The sequence below is a fragment of the Mobula birostris genome, chromosome 3, assembly GCF_030028105.1.
Source record: "Mobula birostris isolate sMobBir1 chromosome 3, sMobBir1.hap1, whole genome shotgun sequence".
Lineage (NCBI taxonomy): Eukaryota > Metazoa > Chordata > Chondrichthyes > Myliobatiformes > Myliobatidae > Mobula > Mobula birostris.
In genome coordinates this window covers 61073-84802 of record NC_092372.1, presented here as the reverse complement: position 1 = coordinate 84802, position 23730 = coordinate 61073, and positions in this window count along the sequence as shown.

Sequence of the window (23730 nt, the reverse complement as noted above, 5' to 3'; positions counted from 1 at the left end):
AGGCCATTCGGCCCTTCGAGCCTGCACCGCCATTTATTATGATCATGGCTGATCATCCAACTCAGAACCCCGCCCCAGCATTCCCTCCATACCCCCTGACCCCCGTAGCCACAAGGGCCATATCTAACTCCCTCTTAAATATAGCCAATGAACTGGTCTCAACTGTTTCTTGTGGCAGAGAATTCCACAGATTCACCACTCTCTGTGTGAAGAAGTTTTTCCTAACCTCGGTCCTAAAAGGCTTCCCCTCTATCCTCAAACTGTGGCCGCTCGTTCTGGACTTCCCCAACATCGGGAACAATCTTCCTGCATTTAGCCTGTCCAATCTCTTTAGGATCTTATACGTTTCAATCAGATTCCCCCTCAATCTTCTAAATTCCAACGAGTACAAGCCCAGTTCATCCAGTCTTTCTTCATATGAAAGACCTGCCATCCCAGGAATCAATCTGGTGAACCTTCTTTGTACTCCCTCTACGGCAAGGATGTCTTTCCTCAGATTAGGGGACCAAAACTGCACACAATACTACAGGTGTGGTCTCACCAAGGCCTTGTACAACTGCAGTAGTACCTCCCTGCTCCTGTACTCGAATCCTCTAGCTATAAATGCCAGCATACCATTCGCCTTTTTCACCGCCTGCTGTAACTGCATGCCCACTTTCAATGACTGGTGTATAATGACACCCAGGTCTCGTTGCACCTCCCCTTTTCCTAATCGGCCACCATTCAGATAATAATCTGTTTTCCTATTTTTGCCACCAAAGTGGACAACTTCACATTTATCCACATGAAATTGCATCTGCCATGAATTTGCCCACTCACCCAACCTATCCAAGTCACCCTGCATCCTCTTAGCATCCTCCTCACAGCTAACACTGCCACCCAGCTTTGTGTCATCCGCAAACTTGGAGATGCTGCATTTAATTCCCTCATCTGAGTTATTAATATATATTGTAAACAACTGGGGTCCCAGCACTGAGCCTTGCGGTACCCCACTAGTCACCGCCTGCCATTCTGAAAAGGTCCCGTTTATTCCCACTCTTTGCTTCCTGTCTGCTAACCAATTCTCCACCCACACCAATACCTTACCCCCAATACCGTGTGCTTTAAGTTTGCACACTAATCTCCTGTGTGGGACCTTATCAAAAGCCTTTTGAAAATCCAAATATACCACATCCACTGGTTCTCCCCTATCCACTCTACTAGTTACATCCTCAAAAAATTCTATGAGATTCGTCAGACATGATTTTCCTTTCACAAATCCATGCTGACTTTGTCCGATCATTTCACCGCTTTCCAAATCTGCTGTTATCACATCCTTGATAACTGACTCCAGCAGTTTCCCAACCACCGATGTTAGGTTAACCGGTCTATAATTTCCCGGTTTCTCTCTCCCTCCTTTTTTAAAAAGTGGAGTTACATTAGCAACCCTCCAATCCTCAGGAACTAGTCCAGAATCTAACGAGTTTTGAAAAATTATCACTAATGCATCCACTATTTCTTGGGCTACTTCCTTAAGCACTCTAGGATGCAGACCATCTGGTCCTGGGGATTTATCTGCCTTCATCCCTTCACTTTATCTAACACCACTTCGCTAATAACAGGTGTTTCGCTCAGTTCCTCCATCTCACTGGACCCTCTGTCCCCTACTATTTCTGGAAGATTATTTATGTCCTCCTTAGTGAAGACAGAACCAAAGTAAATATTCAATTGGTCTGCCATGTCCTTGCTCCCCATAATCAATTCACCAGTTTCTGTTTGCAGGGGATCTGCATTTGTCTTTACCAGTCTTTTCCTTTTTACATATCTATAAAAGCTTTTAAAGTGCGTTTTTATGTTCCCTGCCAGTTTTCTCTCAATCTTTTTTCCCCTTCCTAATTAAGCCCTTTGTCCTCCTCTGCTGAACTCTGAATTTCTCCCAGTCCTCAGGTGAGCCACTTTCTCTGGCTAATTTGTATGCTTCTTCTTTGGAATTGATACTATCCTTAATTTCTCTTGTCAGCCACGGGTGCTCTACCCTCCTTGATTTATTCTTTTGCCAAACTGGGATGAACAATTATTGTGGTTCATCCATACAACCTTTAAATGCTTGCCATTGCATATCCACCGTCAATCCTTTAAGTGTCATTTGCCAGTCTATCTTAGCTAATTCACGTCTCATACCTTCAAAGTTACCCCTCTTTAAGTTCAGAACCTTTGTTTCTGAATTAACTATGTCACTCTCCATCTTAATGAAGAATTCCACCATATTATGGTCACTCTTACTCAAGGGGCCTCTCACGACAAGATTGCTAATTAACCCTTCCTCATTGCTCAAAACCCAGTCCAGAATAGCCTGCTCTCTAGTTGGTTCCTCGACATGTTGGTTCAACAAACCATCCCGCATACATTCCAGGAAATCATCTTCCTCAGCACCTTTACCAATTTGGTTCACCCAATCTACATGTAGATTGAAGTCACCCATTATAACTGCTGTTCCTTTATTGCACACTTTTCTAATTTCCTGTTTAATACCATCTCCGACCTCACTATTACTGTTAGATGGCCTGTACACAACTCCCACCAGCGTCTTCTGTCCCTTAGTGTTACGCAGCTCTACCCACATCGATTCCACATCTTCCCGGCTTATGTCCTTCCTTTCTATTGCGTTAATCTCTTCTTTAACCAGCAACGCCACCCCACCTCCCATTCCTTCATGTCTGTCCCTCCTGAATATTGAATATCCCTGAACGTTGAGCTCCCATCCCTGGTCACCCTGGAGCCATGTCTCTGTGATACCAACTATATCATAATCATTAATAACAATCTGCACTTTCAATTCATCCACCTTATTACGAATGCTCCTTGCATTGACACACAAAGCCTTCAGGCGCTCTTTTACAACTCCCTTAGCCCTTATACAATTATGCTGAAAAGTGGCCCTTTTTAATGCTTGCCCTGGATTTGTCGGCCTGCCACTTTTACTTTTCTCCTTATTACTTTTTGCTTCTACCCTCACTTTACACCCCTCTGTCTCTCTGCACTGGTTCCCATCCCCCTGTTGAGAACTAACCTCCTCACGCCTAGCCTCTTTAATTTGATTCCCACCCACCAACCATTCTAGTTTAAAGTCACCTCAATAGCCCCCGATAATCTCCCTGCCAGGATATTGGTCCCCCTAGGATTCAAGTGTAACCCGTCCTTTTTGTACAGGTCACGCCTGCGCCAAAAGACGTCCCAATGATCCAAAAACTTGAATCCCTGCCCCCTGCTCCAATCCCTCAGCCACGCGTTTATCATCCACCTCATCGCATTCCTACGAATTTAAGGCAGAGATTGATAGGTATCTGAGTAGCCAGGGCATCAAAGGTTATGGTGAGAAGGCGGGGCAGTGGGACTAAATAGGATAAAATGGATCAGCTCATGATAAAATGGCGGAGCAGACTCGATGGGCCGAATGGCCTACTTCTGCTCCTTTGTCTTATGGTCTTATGGACTTCTGATCGGATCCTGTCCCGGACCTGCACCGTACCCTCCAAATATCCGGACCTGCCTCTCGGATTTTTTGCACTACCTTACTTCCCATTTTTCTATTTTCTATTTATGATTTATATACAAGTTTTAAAATATTTACTAATTTTAACTATTTTTAATATTTTTAATGTTTAATATTTGTAATCCAGGGAATGGGAAGAGCAGAATCAAATATCGCTGTGATGATTGTACGTTCCAGTACCAATTGTTTGCCGACAACAGAACATAGAACATAGAACATAGAATAGTACAGCACAGTACAGGCACTTCGGCCCACAATGTTGTGCCGACCCTCAAACCCTGCCTCCCATATAAGCCCCACCTTAGATTCCTCCATATATCAGTCTAGTAGTGTATTAAACTTCACTAGTGTATCTGCCTCCACCACTGACTCAGGCAGTGCATTACACGCACCAACCACTCTGTGAGTAAAAAGCCTTCCTCTAATATCCCCCTTGAACTTCCCACCCTTACCTTAATGCCATGTCCTCTTGTATTGAACAGTAGTGCCCTGGGGAAGAGGCGCTGGCTCTCCACTCTATCTATTCCTCTTATTATCTTGTACACCTCTATCATCTCTCCTCTCATCCTCCTTCTCTCCAAAGAGTAAAGCCCCAGCTCCCTTAATTTCTGATCATAATGCATACTTTCTAAACCAGGCAGCATCCTGGTAAATCTCCTCTGTACCCTTTCCAATGCCTCCACATCCTTCCTATAGTGAGGTAACCAGAACTGGACACAGTAACTACCCTATCCACCTGTGAGGCAACTTTCAGGGATCTGTGGACATGAACCCCGAGATCCCTCTGCTCCTCCACACTACCAAGTATCCTGCCATTTACTTTGTACTCTGCCTTGGAGTTTGTTCTTCCAAAGTGTACCACCTCACACTTCTCCGGGTTGAACTGCATCTTCCACTTCTCAGCCCACTTCTGCGTCCTATCAATGTCTCTCTGCAATCTTTGACAATCCTCTACATTATCTACAATACCACCAACCTTTGTGTCCTCTGCAAACTTGCCAACCCACCCTTCTACCCCACATCCAATTCGTTAATAAAAATCACGAAGAGTAGAGGTCCCAGAACAGATCCTTGTTGGAAACCACTAGTCACAATCCTCCAATCTGAATGTACTCCCTCCACCACCACGCTCTGCCTTCTGCAGGCAAGCCAATTCTGAATCCACCTGGCCAAACTTTGCTGGATCCCATGCCTTCTAACTTTCTGAATAAGCCTACTGTGTGGAACCTTGTCAAATGCCTTACTAAAATCCAAACAGATCACATGCACTGCACTACCCTCATCTATATGCCTGGTCACCTCCTCAAAGAACTCTTATCAGGCTTGTTAGACACGATCTGCCCTTCACAAAGCTATGCTGACTGTCCCTGACCAGACCATGATTCTCTAAATGCCAAAAGATCCTTTATCTAAGAATCTTTTCCAACAGCTTTCCCACCACAGACGTAAGGCTCAATGGTCTATAAGTACCCGGACTATCCCTACTACCTTTTTTGAACAAGGGAAAAACATTCGCCTCCCTCCAATCCTGCGGTACCATTCCCGTGGACAACGAGGACATAATGATCCTAGCCAGAGGCTCAGCAATCTCTTCCCTCGCCTCGCGGAGCAGCCTAGGGAATATTCCGTCAGGCCCCTGGGACTTTTCTGTCCTATGTATTTTAACAACTCCAACAACTCCTCTCCCTTAATATCAACATGCTCCAGAACATCAGCCTCACTCATATTGTGCTCACCACCATCAAGTTCCCTCTCATTGGTGAATACCGAAGAGAAGTTTTCATTGAGGACCTCGCACACTTCCACAGCCTCCAGGCACATCTTCCCACCTTTATCTCTAATCGGTCCTACCTTCACTCCTGTCATCCTATTCATCATCACATAATTGAAGAATGCCTTGGGGTTTTCCTTTACCCTACTCTCCAAGGCCTTCTCATGCCCCCTTCTTGCTCTTCTCAGCCCCTTCTTAAGCTCCTTTCTTGCTTCCCTATATTCCTCAATAGACCCATCTGATCCTTGCTTCCTAAACCTCATGTATGCTGCCTTCTTCCACCTGACTAGATATTCCAGCTCACTTGTCACCCATGGATCCTTCACCCTACCATTCTTTATCTTCCTCACCGGGACAAATTTATCCCTTACATCCCGCAAGAGATCTCTAAACATCGACCACATGTCCATAGTACATTTCCCTGCAAAAACATCATCCCAATTCACAGCCGCTAGTTCTAGCCTTATAGCCTCATAATTTGCCTTTCCCCAATTGAAAATTTTCCTGTCCTCTCTGATTCTAAACTTTTCCATGATAATAATAAAGGCCAGGGAGCGCTGATTACTGTCCCCCAGATGCTCACCCACTGACAGATCTGTGACCTGACCCGGTTCATTACCTAGTACTAGATCTAGTATGGCATTCCTCCTGGTCGGCCTGTCCACGTACTGTGACAGGAATCCATCCTGGACACACTTAACAAACTCTGCCCCATCTAAACCTTTGGAACTAATCAGGTGCCAATCAATATTAGGGAAGTTAAAGTCACCCATGATAACAACCCTGTTATTTTCGCACCTTTCCAAAATCTGCCTCCCAATCTGCTCCTCTGTATCTCTGCTGCTACCAGAGGGCCTATAGAATACCCCCAGTATAGTAACTGCTCCCTTCCTGCTCCTGACTTCCACCCATATTGACTCAAAAGAGGATCCTGCTCCAGTACCCACCCTTTCTGTATCTGTAATAGTATCCCTGACCTGTAATGCCACCCCTCCTCCCATTTTCTGCCCTCTATATCCCCTTTTAAAGCACTGAAATCCAGGAATATTGAGAACCCATTCCTGCCCTGGTGCCATGTAGGTATCCAAGCTCTCAGTTCATCACCTTTGTTCCTGATGCTTCTTGCATTGAGGTACACTCATTTCAGCCCTTCTACCTTACTGTCCTTACACCGTTTATTCTGCTTCTCTTTCCTCAAAGCCTCTCTGTATGTTAGATCTGGCTTTACTCCATGCACTTCTTTCACTGCTCTATTGCTCTGGGTCACATCCCCCTCGCAAATTAGTTTAAACCCTCCCGAACAATGCTGGCAAATCTACCTGCCAGGATATTGCTCCCCCTCGAGTTCAGGTGCTACCCATCCAATCTGTACAGGTCCCACCTTCCCCAGAAGAGATCCCAATGATCTAAAATCTAAAACCCTGCTCCCTGCACCAACTCCTCAGCCACGCATTCAACTGGCATCTCCTCCAATTCTTACCATCTCTGTCACGTAGCACTGGCAGCAATCCTGAGAATTCACCCTCCAGGTCCTGTTCTTCAGCCTTCTGCCTAATTCCCGAATCTCACACTTCAGGACCTCATCCCACTTCCTGCCTATGTCGTTGGTCCCAACATGTATCAGGACTTCTGGTTGCTTTCCCTCTCGTACCAGGATGTCGTGCACCCGGTCAGAGACATCCCGGACCCTGGCACCTCGGAGGCAACAAACCATGCGGGTGTCCTTCTCAGGTCCACAAAATCTCCTGTCTGCTCCCCTGACTATAGAGTCTCCAATGACGACAGCTCTCCTCTTCTCCGTCCCACCCTTCTGCACCACAGGGTCAGACTCAGTGTCGGAGGCCCTGCCACTGTGGCTCACACCTGGTCGGTCGTCCCCGCCAACAGTATCCAGGATGGTAAACTTATAATTCAGGGGAATGGCTACAGGGATGCTCTGCACTACCTGTCTGCTCACCTTCGCTTTCCCCCCTCTGACTGTCACCCAACGACCTGCTTCCGACAGCCTAGGTGTGACTACCTCCCTGTAGCTCTCATCTATAACTGCCTCATTCTCCCTTATGAGTCGAAGATCATCCAGCTGCTGCTCCAGATTCCTTACATGGTCTTCCAGATCGCCCAGCCGTATGCACTTCTGGCAGATGTGACTCTGCGGGAGAGGGGAGTTGCCCCAAGACTGCCACATCTCACATGAGAGGCACATAACCGTCTCAGGAGACATTCTGAAGACTAACTGCGAGCAAGCTTGTCCTCCGCCTCTTCTCGTCAAAGCCTCAAAGCTCCACTCACACTCTGGCCGCTTTCCACTGGCCGCTTCGCTTGAGCTATCCCTCCATTTATCTGTTTGAGCTTTTCAAAATGTTTGGTCACCTCACCTCGACTGCCCAATCAGCTGCTTTCTGCTGAGTCTGAGCTACTCAAATCTTGATTGTCTAATCAAGGGCTTTCTGCTGATCTATTCAAATCTTGATTGACTTAATTGCACAGACCAACTGCCAAAACTGCCAGAATCTCTCGAGTCAAAGCCCCAAAGCTCCACTCCTTCACTGGCCCACTCACGCTCTGGCCGCTTGAAAGTATAAAGTATAAAGTATAAGTATAATATTTCCTCCGACCCTGAGAGAGACTAGTGTAGAAATTGCAGGAGCCCAGGCAGAAATATTTTAAATGTCCTTAGCCGCGGTTCTGGAGCCGGAAGATTGGAAGGGAGCTCATGTTGTTCCGTTGTTTAAAAAAGGTTCTAAAAGTAAACCAGGTAATTACAGACCAGTGAGCCTGACATCAGTAGTAGGTAAATTATTGGAAGGCGTTCTGAGAGATTGTGTATACAAGTATTTGGGCAGCCAAGGGCTGATTAAGGATAGTCAGCATGGCTTTGTGTGTGGTAGATCGTGTTTAACAAATCTTGTAGAGTTCATCGACGAAGTTACCAAGAAAGTAGATGAAGGAAAGGCTGTGGATGTTATCTACATGGACTTTAGTAAGGCCTTTGACAAGGTCGCACATGGGAGGTTTGTTCAGAAGGTTCGGACTCTCGGTATCCATTGAGAGGTTGTAAACTGGATTCGAAGTTGGCTGTATGGGAGAAGGCGGAGAGTGATAGTGGATGACTGCTTCTCAGACTGGAGGCCTCTGACTAGTGGTGTGCCTTAGGGATCTGTGCTAGGTCCATTGTTGTTTGTTGACTATATCAATAATCTAGATGATAATGTGGTAAATTGGATGAGCGTATTTACTGATGAAACTAAGAGTGGAGGCGTTGTGTACAGCGAGGAAAGCTTTCAAAGCTTGCAGAGTGATCTGGACCAACTGGAAAAATGGGCCAAAAAATGGCAGATAGAATTTAATGCAGACAAGTGTGAAGAGTTGCGCTTTGGAAGGACAGCTCAAGGTAGGACATACACAGTAAATGGTAGGGCACTGAGGAGTGCGGAGGAAGAAAGAGATCTGGCAGTTCAGATACCTAATTCCCTGAAAGTGGCCTCACAGGTAGACGGGGTTGTAAAGAAGGCTTTTAGCATCCTGGCATTCATAAGTCAAAGTATTTAGTATAGGAGTTGGGATGTTATGATGAGGTTGTATAAGAGATTGGTGAGGCCAAATTTGGAGGATTGTGTGCATTTCTGGTCACCTAAATCCTGGAAGGATATCAGTAAGATTGAAAGAGTGCAGAGAAGATTCACGAGGATGTTGCTGGGTCTTCAGAAAAACAGGGAAAGATTGAACAGGTTAAGACTTTATTCTTTGGAGCGTAGAAGGATGAGGGGAGATGTGATAGAAGTTTACAAAATTATGATAGAGTAGATGTGAGTAGGCTCTTTCCGCTTAGATTAGGAGAGATAAATATGAGATGACATGGCTTTAACGTGAAAGGGGAAAGGTTCAGGGGGAATATTACGGGGAACTTCTTCATTCAGAGAGTGGAAGTAATGTGGAACGAGCTGCCATCTGACGTGCTAAATGCGGGCTCACTCTTAAGTTTTAAGAATAAATTGGATAGATACATGGATGGGAGAAGTCTGGAGGGTTATTGACTGGGTGAAGGGCAATGGGACTAGCGGAATAAAGTTTCGGCACAGACTAGAAGGGCCGAATGGACTGTTTTCTGTGCGTAGTGTTCCATGGCTCTATGGTTCTAGCATCCACCAATACCTTCCCTTCACACAAAACTGAAAAGGAACGGATGATGAAAAACGAAGACAATTAAAACATTTAGTCTAAAGAAGTTGACAGTCAATAAATGCAACAGTCCAATCCATAACATCCTATGATACCAGTGACATTCATCAAAAGAGAAGGACACAACACAAGAGAGGCCTACTCACCTGCTACATGGCGATAGGCTGCTCACAGATTCCTTCATTGCTGGAGAACAAAATGAAGGCAGTCGGTGCTAAACACTTTTGCTCATCCTCCACATCTGCCATTATCTCAATCTCCGTTGCTTTAATTGGTAAATACTGGATGTTTCTATGGCCAAAATAGAGTACAACATCAACCCACCTCAAAGTTGTTTTTTTTTTTTTTTTTTTTTTTTTACCTATTACGCATTCGCTTCCTGGAATCTTCTCAGAGTCAGAAGAGTGCTGTATCACTCAAGACAATTTCCAAGCTGTAAATCTAACAACGACAGGAACATATTTGAGGTGAAAAACTGATGTAACGGAAGTTAAAAAAAAACATTTTTGTGAGCAATCTAGAAGATGTCAACTGAGGAAGCATTGTACATTGGCCCCATCTTGATCAAACTGTTCCAAACTCCTCCAAGATGTTGAAATGTTGAACCTAATACTTAGTCTAAAGACAAACTTCAACCTATCCCATTGACTGCAATTTTGACCATTGATCTTCCTAAATTCTACACCCTGTTGATTTTGCTACCCGATGTGAAAATACCCCAGATCTGGTGTATAGTATCATAGCAGTTGCAGATTGAACAGTTCCTTTGCCCACATTGGGCAGATCACTGACCTGTTATGCTAATTCCAGCATACAAACCACTGATCAGACTGGCCAAACCAGGTCTGAGGGAGCGATCTCAACATTGCAGGACGGCTTTGAAAACACGAACTGGAGAATGTTTGAAAAGGCTGCTACCTTTGGCAACCACGTTAACATCAAGGAATATTTGGATTCTGTGAGCAGCTACACAAAGAATTTTACTGAGAATGTTACCATCACAAAGCACATCCATGTGAGGGCAAATCAGAAGCCATGGCTCACTGCAGATGTCGGTGCACGGCCAAGTGATTGTGTTGCTGCGTTTAGACGACGGCGGAGGGAGTCACAGCTTTCAGAGAAACAGGAACTGTGCTTTCCTCTCCATTTGTCCACAACATTTTGGAGCAGAAGAAATGTTCCAGAAGAGATATATGGAAACTATTACTAATCCACTATTATTACTATTTTTCTTAACAATTAATACCATTACTTAGCCTAATAGATTATAATTTCCACTGTACATTATTATCTATTTAAGTGTCTAATTTCTTTTTCTATCATCTCAATGTGTACTTAAGAATGTATAAATAATTATAGTTTTATAGATATAAAAAATGGAAAAGGTTATACATGTGAAAAAAGTACATGATACTTGTGAATTCCTTATCCAAATAAAAATAAAATTTTTTTAAAAATGGGAGCATTCTCAGAGAGTATGGAACGACGTCTGTGATACCAAAGGAAAGAAGCTCATGTTGCAGGGAATCCGGAGGATTACAGACAAATATACCCTGCGCGTCAGTGACCAGGACGACTCACTCCCCGACAGGCTGATTGTCTTTTATGTCCAGTTTGATGCACAGAACAGAGTGCTGGTGAGAAAGACACAGCAGGGAGCAGATACTCTGTCTGGCCAAAATACCCACCATCTCAAAGTGGCCTCCTGACCGCTATATAAATCCAATAACAAAGCTTATAAACACGGGAAAGTGATTTCTCTCCAATGTTTCATCACCCATATAATCCCACACACTCACGTCAGCACACTTCCCACCACATATTTCCAGCCCGAATATTCGAAACTAAAGTTAAATCAGTTTCAGATTTTTTTATGACTATTAAACTCAGAGTAACAACTAAGATTCCTGAATGCATACACAGTGGCACGCAAAAGTTTCGACACCCCTTGTAAAAATATTCTGTCACTGTGAATGGCAAAGCGAGTAAAAGATGACAAGATTTCCAAAGGCATAAAGTTAAAGATGATAAAGATACAGTTTCAAAATAACAAAAAAAATAAGGAAAAGGGCTCGATGCAAACGTTTGAGCACCCAGCATGGTGAGTACTTAGTAACACCCACTTTGGCAAGTATCACAGCTTGTAAATGCTTTCTCCAGCAGACTGAGAGTCTTTCAATTCTTGTTTGGGGGATTTTAGCCCATTCATCCTTGAAAAAGGCTTCTGGTTCCGTCAGATTCTTGTACCGTCTTACATGCACTGCTCTTTTGAGGTCTATCCACAGATTCTCGATGGTGGACATTCAAACTAATTCATGTCCCAGAAGGGCTGGGTCAAAGGCAGGCAGATTTCCTTAACTAAGGAAACTGGCATGAAGTCTATGGAATTAAAGGAATCAAGTGGTGAGATCATGGAAACTATACAGATTGAAAGGGAGGAGATGCTTGCTCTCTTGCGGAAAATTAAAGTGGATAATTCCCCAGGACCTGACAGGGTGTTCCCTCGGACCTTGAAGGCGACTACTGTTGAAATTGCGGGGGCCCTGGCAGAAATATTTAAAATGTCGCTGTCTACGGGTGAGATGCCGGAGGATTGGAGAGTGGCTCATGTCGTTCAGTTGTTTAAAATCGGATCGAAAATTAATCCGGGAAATTATAGGCCGGGAAATGTAACGTCAGTAGTTGGTAAGTTATTAGAGGGAGTACTAAGAGACAGAATCGAGAAACATTTGGATAGACAGGGAGAGTCAACATGGCTTTGTGCGTGGTAGGTCATGTTTGACCAATCTATTGGAGTTTTTCGAGGAAGTTACCAGGAAAGTGGATGGAGGGAAGGCAGTGGATATTGTCTATATGGACTTCAGTAAGGCCTTTGACATTACCCACATTTTGACTCAGACTCGCTATCACAGCCATATATCCTTTCCTGAAACGTGCCTCCGCCGCCAACTTACTCCAGTTGGGTTTAGGATTCGTTTTCGAGCCTCCCAATTTGGACCTTCTGAGGCTCGCAGGTACTCCCTCTGTCTCTCTGAGTATACCCCTTGCCCATCTTCCTGGTTCCACCCCCCCCCCCCACTTTTCCTTCTCCCTGGGCCTCCTGTCCCATGACCCTCTCATATCCCTTTTGCCAATCACCTGTCCAGCTCTTGGCTCCATCCCTCCCTCTCCTGAATTCTCCAATCACTTTGGATCTCCCCGTTCCCCTCCCACTTTCAAATCTCTTACTGGCTCTTCTTTCAGTTAGTCCGGACGAAGGGTCTCGGCCTGAAACGTCGACTGTACCTTTTCCTGGAGATGCTGCCTGGCCTGCTGCATTGACCAGTGTATTGCCTGAATAGCGCGACGAGGTCAGACTGAGGTTGATAGGCGTGGATGGGAAAAGATTGGCATATTCACAGACAAATGGGTGTCCGGCATTCGGTGTAGTTCTGTGACTGACATCTGGTTGGGCCACAGGGACACAGGGTTGTCAGGACGATGGGTTGTCGCCAACACCTAACCAGCCCCGTACACACACACACACACACACACACACACACACACACACACACACACACACACACAAAACTTTAATGCCATCGGTCGATGGGACAGCCCGTCCGGGAATTATAACTGAAGGTGAAATTGATACGCTGGAGCCCGGAATGGAGACATTTGGCCGCCTCTAGCTTGTGCTCAGGACGTGTATTTACTAATGAACTGAAACACCGAGGTGACCGGATATTTCACGGCACTTATCACGTACTCCCTGAATTTCGACTGTGTAACCGCGTAAATAAAGGTGTTCGTGCAGCAGCTGAAATCCCTCAGCAAATACCCGAGGTAGTGAAAAATCCATTCGGAATCATTGAAATCGAATCATTTTCCTGAGACCTGATAATATATCACATTTACAAAACTGTGTTATCCACAGGAGGATGAAGCTGCCGGAGAGGCTGAAGAGTTAATCCACAGACCTCCTCCTGCTCTCCATCTCCGGGTTACTGCGGTTCTCCCCTTTGCTCTGACCCCTCAGCCCCTTACGGACCCGACTGGTCACTACAACGTGCCTGACTGTCAGAGCGTTGAGCAGCAGGATCCCAGCGAAAGGGAGGAACGGAGTTAAAACCATATCGAGCCAGTCATATCCCACCCACCCGGGGTCAGTGAAATATATGTCCATCAGTTTACAGAAGCACGGTACATTGTCGATGATCATCGGGGATTCCCATATGAAGAATCGGGGAATGTTTTTCAGACAGAACAGAACACCGGTTATTGTTAGAACCACGGCCACAGTTTTCCCAGTGCAATATTTTGTTTTCAGCTTCTGGCAGCAAATGGCGACAAACCGATCGAAGGTGAAAGTGACGGTGAACCAGACAGAACAGTCTGTGACTGTGAACATCAGTACAGCGATAACACTGTACACTGGTGTGATGTCCAGAAAAGTCCACGGGAAGTAATGCATATTGATTTGAGTCAAAATGACCTGGGTGAGAATGGTCAGTAGATCCGCCGTTGCCATGGCTACCAGGTAGCGACTGGTGCAGGTAGAGAGACCGCATTTTCCCCGGGTCAGGATCACAATCGCCACTAAATTCACTGTAGAGAGAATGAGTGTAAGAGTGAGAGTGAAAGAGTGAGAGAAGGAAGAGAACATTACCCTGAGCACATTCTCCGGGAAGTAACACGGGATCGATATTCAGCTAAAGATCAGTGACTGGAGTCTTTAAAAGGTGGAAATAAGACACGGGTTACAGTGTCTCTGACCTGCCATCTTCAATATGGAGAGAAGGCGAACTGCGGAATCGTCGGGGAGAAAAACGAGCAGCATGAAGAGTAATGATCTGCGGTCATCCCGATTCCAGTCGCTGATGGGGCCGGTTTCATTGATTTAAACGTGACTGAACAGGCCTCTGGAAACTGTGTATCTGATGGGGCCGAAGATGCAGAGGGGAGAACATAACATAGAACATAGAATAGTACAGCACAGTACAGGCCCTTCCACCCACAATGTTGTGCCGACCCTCAAACCCTGCCTCCCATATAAGCCCCCACCTTAGATTCCTCCATATACCTGTCTAGTAGTCTCTTAAACTTCACTAGTGTATCTGCCTCCACTACTGACTCAGGCAGTGCATTCCACGCACCAACCACTCTCTGAGTAAAAAACCTTCCTTTAATATCCCCCTTGAACTTCCCATCCCTTACCTTAAAGCCATGACCTCTTGCACTGAGCAGTGGTGCCCTGGGGAAGAGGCGCTGGCTATCCACTCTATCTATTCCTCTTATTTTCTTGTACACCTCTATCATGTCTCCTCTCATCCTCCTTCTCTCCAAAGAGTAAAGCCCTAGCTCCCTTAATCTCTGATCATAATGCATACTTTATAAACCAGGCAGCATCCTGGTAAGTCTCCTCTGTACCCTTTCCAGTGCTTCCACATCCTTCCTATAGTGAGGTGACCAGAACTGGACACAGTACTCCAAGTGTGGCCTAACCAGAGTTTTATAGAGCTGCATCATTACATCGCGACTCTTAAACTCTATCCCTCGACTTATAAAGCTAACACCCCATAAGTTTTCTTAACTACCCTATCCACCTGCGAGGCAACTTACAGGGATCTGTGGATATGTACCCCAAGATCCCTCTGCTCCTCCACACTACCAAGTATCCTACCATTTACTTTGTACTCTGCCTTGGAGTTTGTCCTTCCAAAGTCCTTCCACCTCACACATCCCCGGGTTGAACTCTATCTGCCACTTCTCAGCCCACTTCTGCAATCTATAAATGTCTCTCTGCAATTTTTGACAATGCTCTACATATTCTACAACACCACCAACATTTGTGTTGCCTGCAAACTTACCAACCCACCCTTCTACTCCCACATCCAGGTCGTTAATAAAAATCACGAAAAGTAGAGGTCCCAGAACAGATCCTTGTGGGACACGACTAGTCACAATCCTCCAATCTGAATGTACTCCCTCCACCACCACCCTCTGCCTTCTGCAGGCAAGCCAATTCTGAAGCCACCAGGCCAAATTTCCCTACAGCCCATGCCTTCTAACTTTCTGAATAAGCCTACCTTGTGGAACCCTGTCAAATGCCTTACTAAAATCCATATAGATCACATCCACTGCACTATCCTCATCTATATACCTGGTCACCTTCTCAAACAATTCTATCAGACTTGTTAGATACGATCTACCCTTCACAAAGCCATGCTGACTGTCTCTGATCAGACCATGATTCTCTAAATCCCCATAGATCCTATCTCTAAGAATCCTTTCCAACAGATTTCCCACCACAGACGTAAGGCTCACTGGTCTATAATTACCCGGACTATCCCTACTAACTTTTTTGAACAAGGGAACCACATTCGCCTCCCTCCAATCTTCTGGTACCATTCCCGTGGACAGCAAGGACATAAAGATCCTAGCCAGAGGCTCAGCAATCTCTTCACTCGCCTCGTGGAGCAGCCTGGGGAATATTCCGTCAGGCCCCGGGGACTTATCTGTCCTAATGTATGTTAACAACTCCAGCACCTCCTCTCCCTTAATATCAACATGCTCCAGAACATCAACTTCACTCATATTGTATCACCATCATCAAGTTCCCTCTCATTGGTGAATACCGAAAAGAAGTATTCATTGAGGACCTCGCTCACTTCCACAGCCTCCAGGCACATCATCCCACCTTTATCTCTGATCGGTCCTACCTTCACTCCTGTCATCCTTTTTTTCTTCAAATAATTGAAGAATGCCTTGGGGTTTTCCTTTTACCCTACTCGCCAAGGTCTTCTCATGCCCCCTTCTTGCTCTTCTCAGCCCCTTCTTAAGCTCCTTTCTTGCTTCCCTATAGTCCTCAATAGACCCATCTGATCCTTGCTTCCTAAACCTCATGTATGCTGCCTTCTTCCACCTGACTAAATTGTCCACCTCACTTGTCACCCATGGTTCCTTCACCCTACCATTCTTTATCTTCAACACCGGGACAAATTTATCCCATACATCCCGCAAGAGGTCTCTAAACATCGACCACATGTCCATAGTACATTTCCCTGCACAAACATCATCCCAATTCACACCAGCGAGTTCTAGCCTTATAGCCTCATAATTTGCATTTCCCCAATTAAAAATTTTCCTGTCCTCTTTGATTCTATCCTTTTCCATGATAATTATAAAGGCCAGGGTGCGGTGGTCACTGTCCCCCAGATGCTCACCCACTTAAAGATCTGTGACTTGACCTGGTTCATTACCTTGCACTAGATCTAGTATGGCATTCCCCCCTGGTCGGCCTGTCCACATACTGTGACAGGAATCCATCCTGGACACACTTAACAACTCTGCCCCATCTAAACCCTTGGAACTAATCAGGTGCCAATCAATATTAGGGAAGTAAAAGTCACCCATGATAACAACCCTGTTATTTTTGCACCCTTCCAAAATTTGCCTCCCAATCTGCTCCTCTGTATCTCTGCTGCTACCAGGGGGGCCAAAGAATATTCCCAGTAGAGTAACTGCTCCCTTCCTATTCCTGACTTCCACCCATATTGACTCAAAAGAGGAGCCTGCGACATTACCCACCCTTTCTGTAGCTGTAATAATATCCCTGACCAGTAATGCCACCCCTTCTCCACTTTTTCTGCCCTCTCTATCCCTTTTAAAGCACTGAAATCCAGGAATATTGAGAATCCATTCCTGCCTTGGTGCCAGCCACACAAATTACTAGAGGTCCTGGAAGGTCAGGCAGCATCCATGTCATTGAACAAGCTCTCGTTTCTAGCCGAGACTGTCTTCGGGAGAAGTGGTGCTCCTGTTTCCGACGTGTCTCAGAGCGAAAGTAGCGACAAGTTAGTAACCAGGGACTGAGTGTCTCCGTCAATGCATTAATTCTGGACACGGGTTCGGGTAATCAGACTAGTTAAAGTTAATGACCAACAAGCAGTGGAATCAGACTCTACAGACCACACAAGGACACGTGAAGCACGGGACCAGTGCTCACCCTGATCAATAACTCAGTAACAGTGTGTTAACAACGTAAAACTCTCCCAGTTACCCTTGCCGGAGAGCTCCCTGTCCCCATCATTGTGGCAAATTTGGACAGAGACCCATCAAAAAGGCGCCCAGTCTCACCTTCCTGGAGAGCTGCACTGGGACGGCTCTGGTTATGGTGTCATTAAAAGCAAGAGCAACGTCCGAATCCCTTCCTTGTCACCATGAGTCAGAAAAGAGACAGAGTTTCAGTCTGGTCTGTCACTTACTCTGAAAAATCAGAAAGTTGAATTGACAGGATCGATATCACTGATGAATATTTGTGCAATGATCAGAAAGATGTCAGCGTGTAAAATGGTAATAAACAGATTCACAGCGGTTAGGACAGACGTACCAAATATGAATTCCTCTGCTCACTCACCAGGAACTCCAATGACGGCAATGGACACGTACAATATTTTCTCCACAGTCCTGTACCTATCCCACATTGCAGGCATTTTCTCTGTGCAGTGATTGGTCCCCCTGTGCTACAGACGATCTCTCGGAATGAAATGTTGAGGCAGCACATGCCTGGGGTTTTTAATATCCTTTATCGACTCCAGAGGGACAGCTTTCAACAGATTTAAAAAAATAGAGTTGTAAATTATTTACGCACTAATTACGTCAGTGAAGTACAATCCCCACGGTAACAGATTGTAAGCAATTGCGTGAATTACTTTTAGAACATTTGTAGGAGTTAATTTGCCCAAACAAAGGTGACTGAACCTTCGAGGTGACCCACCGATTAAGTGTGCTTCGAATGTAAATATGCACTTCAAAGGAACAATTTGCCGACGCAGAATTTTGGAGTATATTAGGACATGCAGCTCCTAAGGGACCGCGTTACGGAACTGGAGCTGCAGCTCGATGACCTTCGTCTGGTCAGGGAGAGTGAGGAGGTGATAGAGAGGGGTTGCAGGCAGGTGGTCACGCCGGGGCCACGGCAGGCAGACAAGTGGGTCACGGTTAGGAGGGGGAAGGGGAAAAGTCAGGTAATAGGAGTACCCCGGTGGCTGTGCCCCTTAACAACAGGTACTCCTGTTTGAGTACTGTTGGGGGGGGACAGCTTACCCGGGGGAAGCGACAGTGGCCGTGCCTCCGGCACAGAGTCTGGCCCTGTAGCTCAGAAGGGCAGGGCAAGGAAGAGGAGGGCAGTTGTGATAGGGGACTCGATAGTAAGGGGGTCAGACAGGCGATTCTGTGGACGCAGTCCAGAGACCCGGATGGTAGTCTGCCTCCCTGGTGCCAGGGTCCGGGATATTTCTGATCGTGTCCAAGATATCCTGAAGTGGGAGGGTGAGGAGCCAGAGGTCGTGGTACATATAGGTACCAATGACATAGGTAGGAAAAGGGATGAGGTACTGAAAGGAGAATATAGGGAGCTAGGAAGGAAGTTGAGAAAAAGGAAGTCAAAGGTAGTAATCTCGGGATTACTGCCTGTGCCACGCGACAGTGGGAGTAGGAATGCGATGAGGTGGAGGATAAATGCGTGGCTGAGGAATTGGAGCATGGGGAAGGGATTCAAGTTTTTGGATCATTGGGACCTCTTTTGGCGCAGGCGTGACCTGTACAAAAAGGACGGGTTGCACTTGAATCCTAGGGGGACAAATATCCTGGCAGGGAGATTAGCGGGGGCTTCTGAGGTGACTATAAACTAGAATGGTTGGTGGGTGGGAATCAAATTAAAGAGGCTAGGCGTGAGGAGGTTAGTTCATAACAGGGGGATGGGAACCAGTGCAGAGAGACAGAGGGGTGTGAAGTGAGGGTAGAAGCAAAAAGTACTATGGAGAAAAGTAAAAGTGGCAGGCCGACAAATCCAGGGCAAGCATTAAAAAGGGCCACTTTTCAGCATAATTGTATAAGGGCTAAGAGAGTTGTAAAAGAGCGCCTGAAGGCTTTGTGTATCAATGCAAGGAGCATTCGTAATAAGGTGGATGAATTGAAAGTGCAGATTGTTATTAATGATTATGATATAGTTGGGATCACAGAGACATGGCTCCAGGGTGACCAAGGATGGGAGCTCAACGTTCAGGGATATTCAATATTAAGGAGGGATAGACATGAAGGAAGGGGAGGTGGGGTGGCGTTGCTTGTTAAAGAAGAGATTAACGCAATAGAAAGGAAGAACATAAGCCGGGAAGATGTGGAATCCATATGGGTAGAGCTGCGTAACACTAAGGGGCAGAAGACGCTGGTGGGAGTTGTGTACAGGCCACCTAACAGTAATACTGAGGTCGGAAATGGTAGTAAACAGAAAATTAGAAAAGTGTGCAATAAAGGAACAGCAGTTATAATGGGTGACTTCAATCTACATGTAGATTGGGTGAACCAAATTGGTAAAGGTGCTGAGGAGGAGGATTTCTTGGAATGTATGCGGGATGGTTTTTTGAACCAACATGTCGAGGAACCAACTAGAGAGCAGGCTATTCTGGACTGGGTTTTGAGCAATGAGGAAGGGTTAATTAGCAATCTTGACGTGAGAGGCCCCTTGAGTAAGAGTGACAATAATATGGTGGAATTCTTCATTAAGATGGAGAGAGACATAGTTAATTCAGAAACAAAGGTTCTGAACTTAAAGAGGGGTAACTTTGAAGGTATGAGACGTGAATTAGCTAAGATAGACTGGCAAATGACACTTAAAGGATGGATGGTGGATATGCAATGGCAAGCATTTAAAGGTTGCATGGATGAACTACAACAATTGTTCATCCCAGTTTGGCAAAAGAATAAGTCAAGGAAGGTAGTACACCCGTGGCTGACAAGAGAAATTAGGGATAGTATCAATTCCAAAGAAGAAGCATACAAATTAGCCAGAGAAAGTGGCTCACCTGAGGACTGGGAGAAATTCAGAGTTCAGCAGAGGAGGACAAAGGGCTTAATTAGGAAGGGGAAAAAAGATTATGAGAGAAAACTGGCAGGGAACATAAAAACGGACTGTAAAAGCTTTTATACATATGTAAAAAGGAAAAGACTGGTAAAGACAAATGTAGATCCCCTGGAGACAGAAACAGGTGAATTGATTATGGGGAGCAAGGACATGGCAGACCAATTGAATAATTACTTTGGTTCTGTCTTCACTAGCGAGGACATAAATAATCTTCCAAAAATAGTAGGAGATAGAGCGTCCAGTGAGATGGAGGAACTGAGCGAAATACATGTTAGTAGGGAAGTGGTGTTAGGTAAATTGAAGGGATTGAAGGCAGATAAATCCCCAGGGCCAGATGGTCTGCATCCCAGGGTGCTTAAGGAAGTAGCCCAAGAAATAGTGGATGCATTAGTGATAATTTTTCAAAACTCGTTAGATTCTGGACTAGTTCCTGAGGATTGGAGGGTGGCTAATGTAACTCCACTTTTTAAAAAAGGACGGAGAGAGAAACCGGGGAATTATAGACTGGTTAGCCTAACGTCGGTGGTGGGGAAACTGCTGGAGTCAGTTATCAAGGATGTGATAACAGCAGATTTGGAAAGCGGTGAAATGATCGGACAAAGTCAGCATGGATTTGTGAAAGGAAAATCATGTCTGACGAATCTCGTAGAACTTTTTGAGGATGTAACTAGTGGAGTGGATAGGGGAGAACCAGTGGATGTGGTATATTTGGATTTTCAGAAGGCTTTTGACAAGGTCCCACACAGGAGATTAGTGTGCAAACTTAAAGCACACGGTATTGGGGTAAGGTATTGGTGTGGGTGGAGAATTGGTTAGCAGACAGGAAGCAAAGAGTGGGAATAAACGGGACCTTTTCAGAATGGCAGGCGGTGACAAGTGGGGTACCACAAGGCTCAGTGTTGGGACCCCAGTTGTTTACAATATATATTAATGACTTGGATGAGGGAATTAAATGCAGCAACTCCAAGTTTGCGGATGACACGAAGCTGGGTGGCAGTGTTAGCTGTGAGGAGGATGCTAGGAGGATGCAGGGTGATTTGGATAGGTTGGGTGAGTGGGCAAATTCATGGCAGATGCAATTTCATGTGGATAAATGTGAAGTTATCCACTTTGGTGGCAAAAATAGGAAAACAGATTATTATCTGAATGGTGGCCGATTAGGAAAAGGGGAGGTGCAACGAGACCTGGGTGTCATTATACACCAGTCATTGAAACTGGGCATGCAGGTACAGCAGGCGGTGAAAAAGGCGAATGGTATGCTGGCATTTTTTGCGAGAGGATTCGAGTACAGGAGCAGGGAGGTACTACTGCAGTTGTACAAGGCCTTGGTGAGACCACACCTGGACTTTTGTGTGCAGTTTTGGTCCCCTAATCTGAGGATAGACATCCTTGCCATAGAGGGAGTACAAAGAAGGTTCACCAGATTGATTCTTGGGATGGCAGGACTTTCATATGATGAAAGACTGGATGAACTGGGCTTGTACTCATTGGAATTTAGAAGATTGAGGGGGGATCTGATTGAAACGTAAAAGATCCTAAAGGGATTGGACAGGCTAGATGCAGGAAGATTGTTCCCGTTGTTGGGGAAGTCCAGAACGAGGGGCCACAGTTTGAGGATAAAGTGGAAGCCTTTTAGGACCGAGATTAGGAAAAACTACTTCACACAGAGAGTGGTGAATCTGTGGAATTCTCTGCCACAGGAAACAGTTGAGGCCAGTTCATTGGCTATATTTAAGAGGGAGTTAGATATGGCCCTTGTGGCTATGGGGGTCACGGGGTATGGAGGGAAGGCTGGGGCGTGGTTCTGAGTTGGATGATCAGCCATGATCATAATAAATGGCGGTGCAGGCTCGATTGGCCGAATGGCCTACTCCTGCACCTATTTTCTATGTTTCTATGTTTCTATTTACGGAGAACTGTCGAGGCGGATTAGAAAGTTTAGTTGTGTGTGTGTGCGTGTGTGTGTGTGTGTGTGTGTGTGTGTGTGTGTGTTTGCGTATGGGCGCGTGTGTTTTCTTTTATCTGTCTCTGTGACTATCTGTGTGTTACTGTATCATGACCATCTAGCAGACAGCTGTCTTTTTATTTTTACCTGCAGGACGAGACTTACACAAACGCATTGGACAAGGACTGTCTGCATTTGCCCTACCTGTATAACACTCATCACTCTGTATAACTCAATGAAATGCACCACCACTTTTCGAACCTCAAGGCCCAGCAAACGTACCGTAACATTTTCTCCGTACTCATTGAAATTTATTTCCCTCCTATTGCCATTTTCCATTTTTTCACGAGGAAGGAAGATTGTCTAACATCCAAAAATTAATAAAACATATTAGTATTAGCTCTAGAGTGTTGGCATTCTTATTTCTCATCATATGTTATCATTTTCTGCAGACTTCTGACCTGAATTAATAAGTGCGTGTGGCCTCCGACGGTCGTGGTCGATCATGGGTACTGCGCCTCTGGCAGTCACTCGAGAGTGGCCTCTCCAGGGTGCAAGCCAGGATAGAGTTGATATGGAGATCCGTCTGTTGCCCATGCAGTGGAACCCCCTCTCCAGGCTGATGACAGGTCGAAAGGAACGACGAAAGTCGATACACATTTGGTGCCAGAGGCATCGCAGGAGATGCCGTGCCGGTGCTGGGTTCAGCAGTCAGCCGGCTTCCAGAATCCGACTCCGGATGTTTCCTCGGGGTTTACTCTCAAAGCCTTTCCCGTCAGCGGGTATAGCCGCAAGGCACCGGAGGTTTGAAATTGGAGTTTTCCCTCTGGTAGCTGAGCTACCATCCGTGGTCAACGAGACCCATCTGCGCGAAGCAACTGGTTTTAAGGCGCCAGTGACCCGCCTTCGGCCCTTCTCCTGTCAGTGAGAACAGCTCCACCGGGCATAAGAACTCTGCCACACGTGAAGGCCAGGAGTTGGACTTGGTTGTCAGAGGCTGATTGAGATGCACGCCATGAAAAGCTTTTGTTTAGGAGTGGGAGCTCGTCCCCACTACCACCCTTCGGCTATGACTACCTTTGGAGCAATTAATAATAGCCCTCTTCAATTCACACATAGATAACTCAACATCCCTGATACTATCATTGCTACACCTGACTTCCAACACATCAGTGCTCTCACTGAGAACCTTATCCCTACATTTTAACATCTTCACTTAAATTATCTTCTTTATGAATCGCAGCAAATGACCCCGGCTGTAACTCACCCTTCACTGTTTGAGTAACAATCATTTTACCCTCATCAATCAACACTGAAATATCAGGATCATTACGAATCCCACCTCATATTTCCTTTAATCATTCCCCAAACATCTGTAAGTTTAATATCCCTTTAAGAAT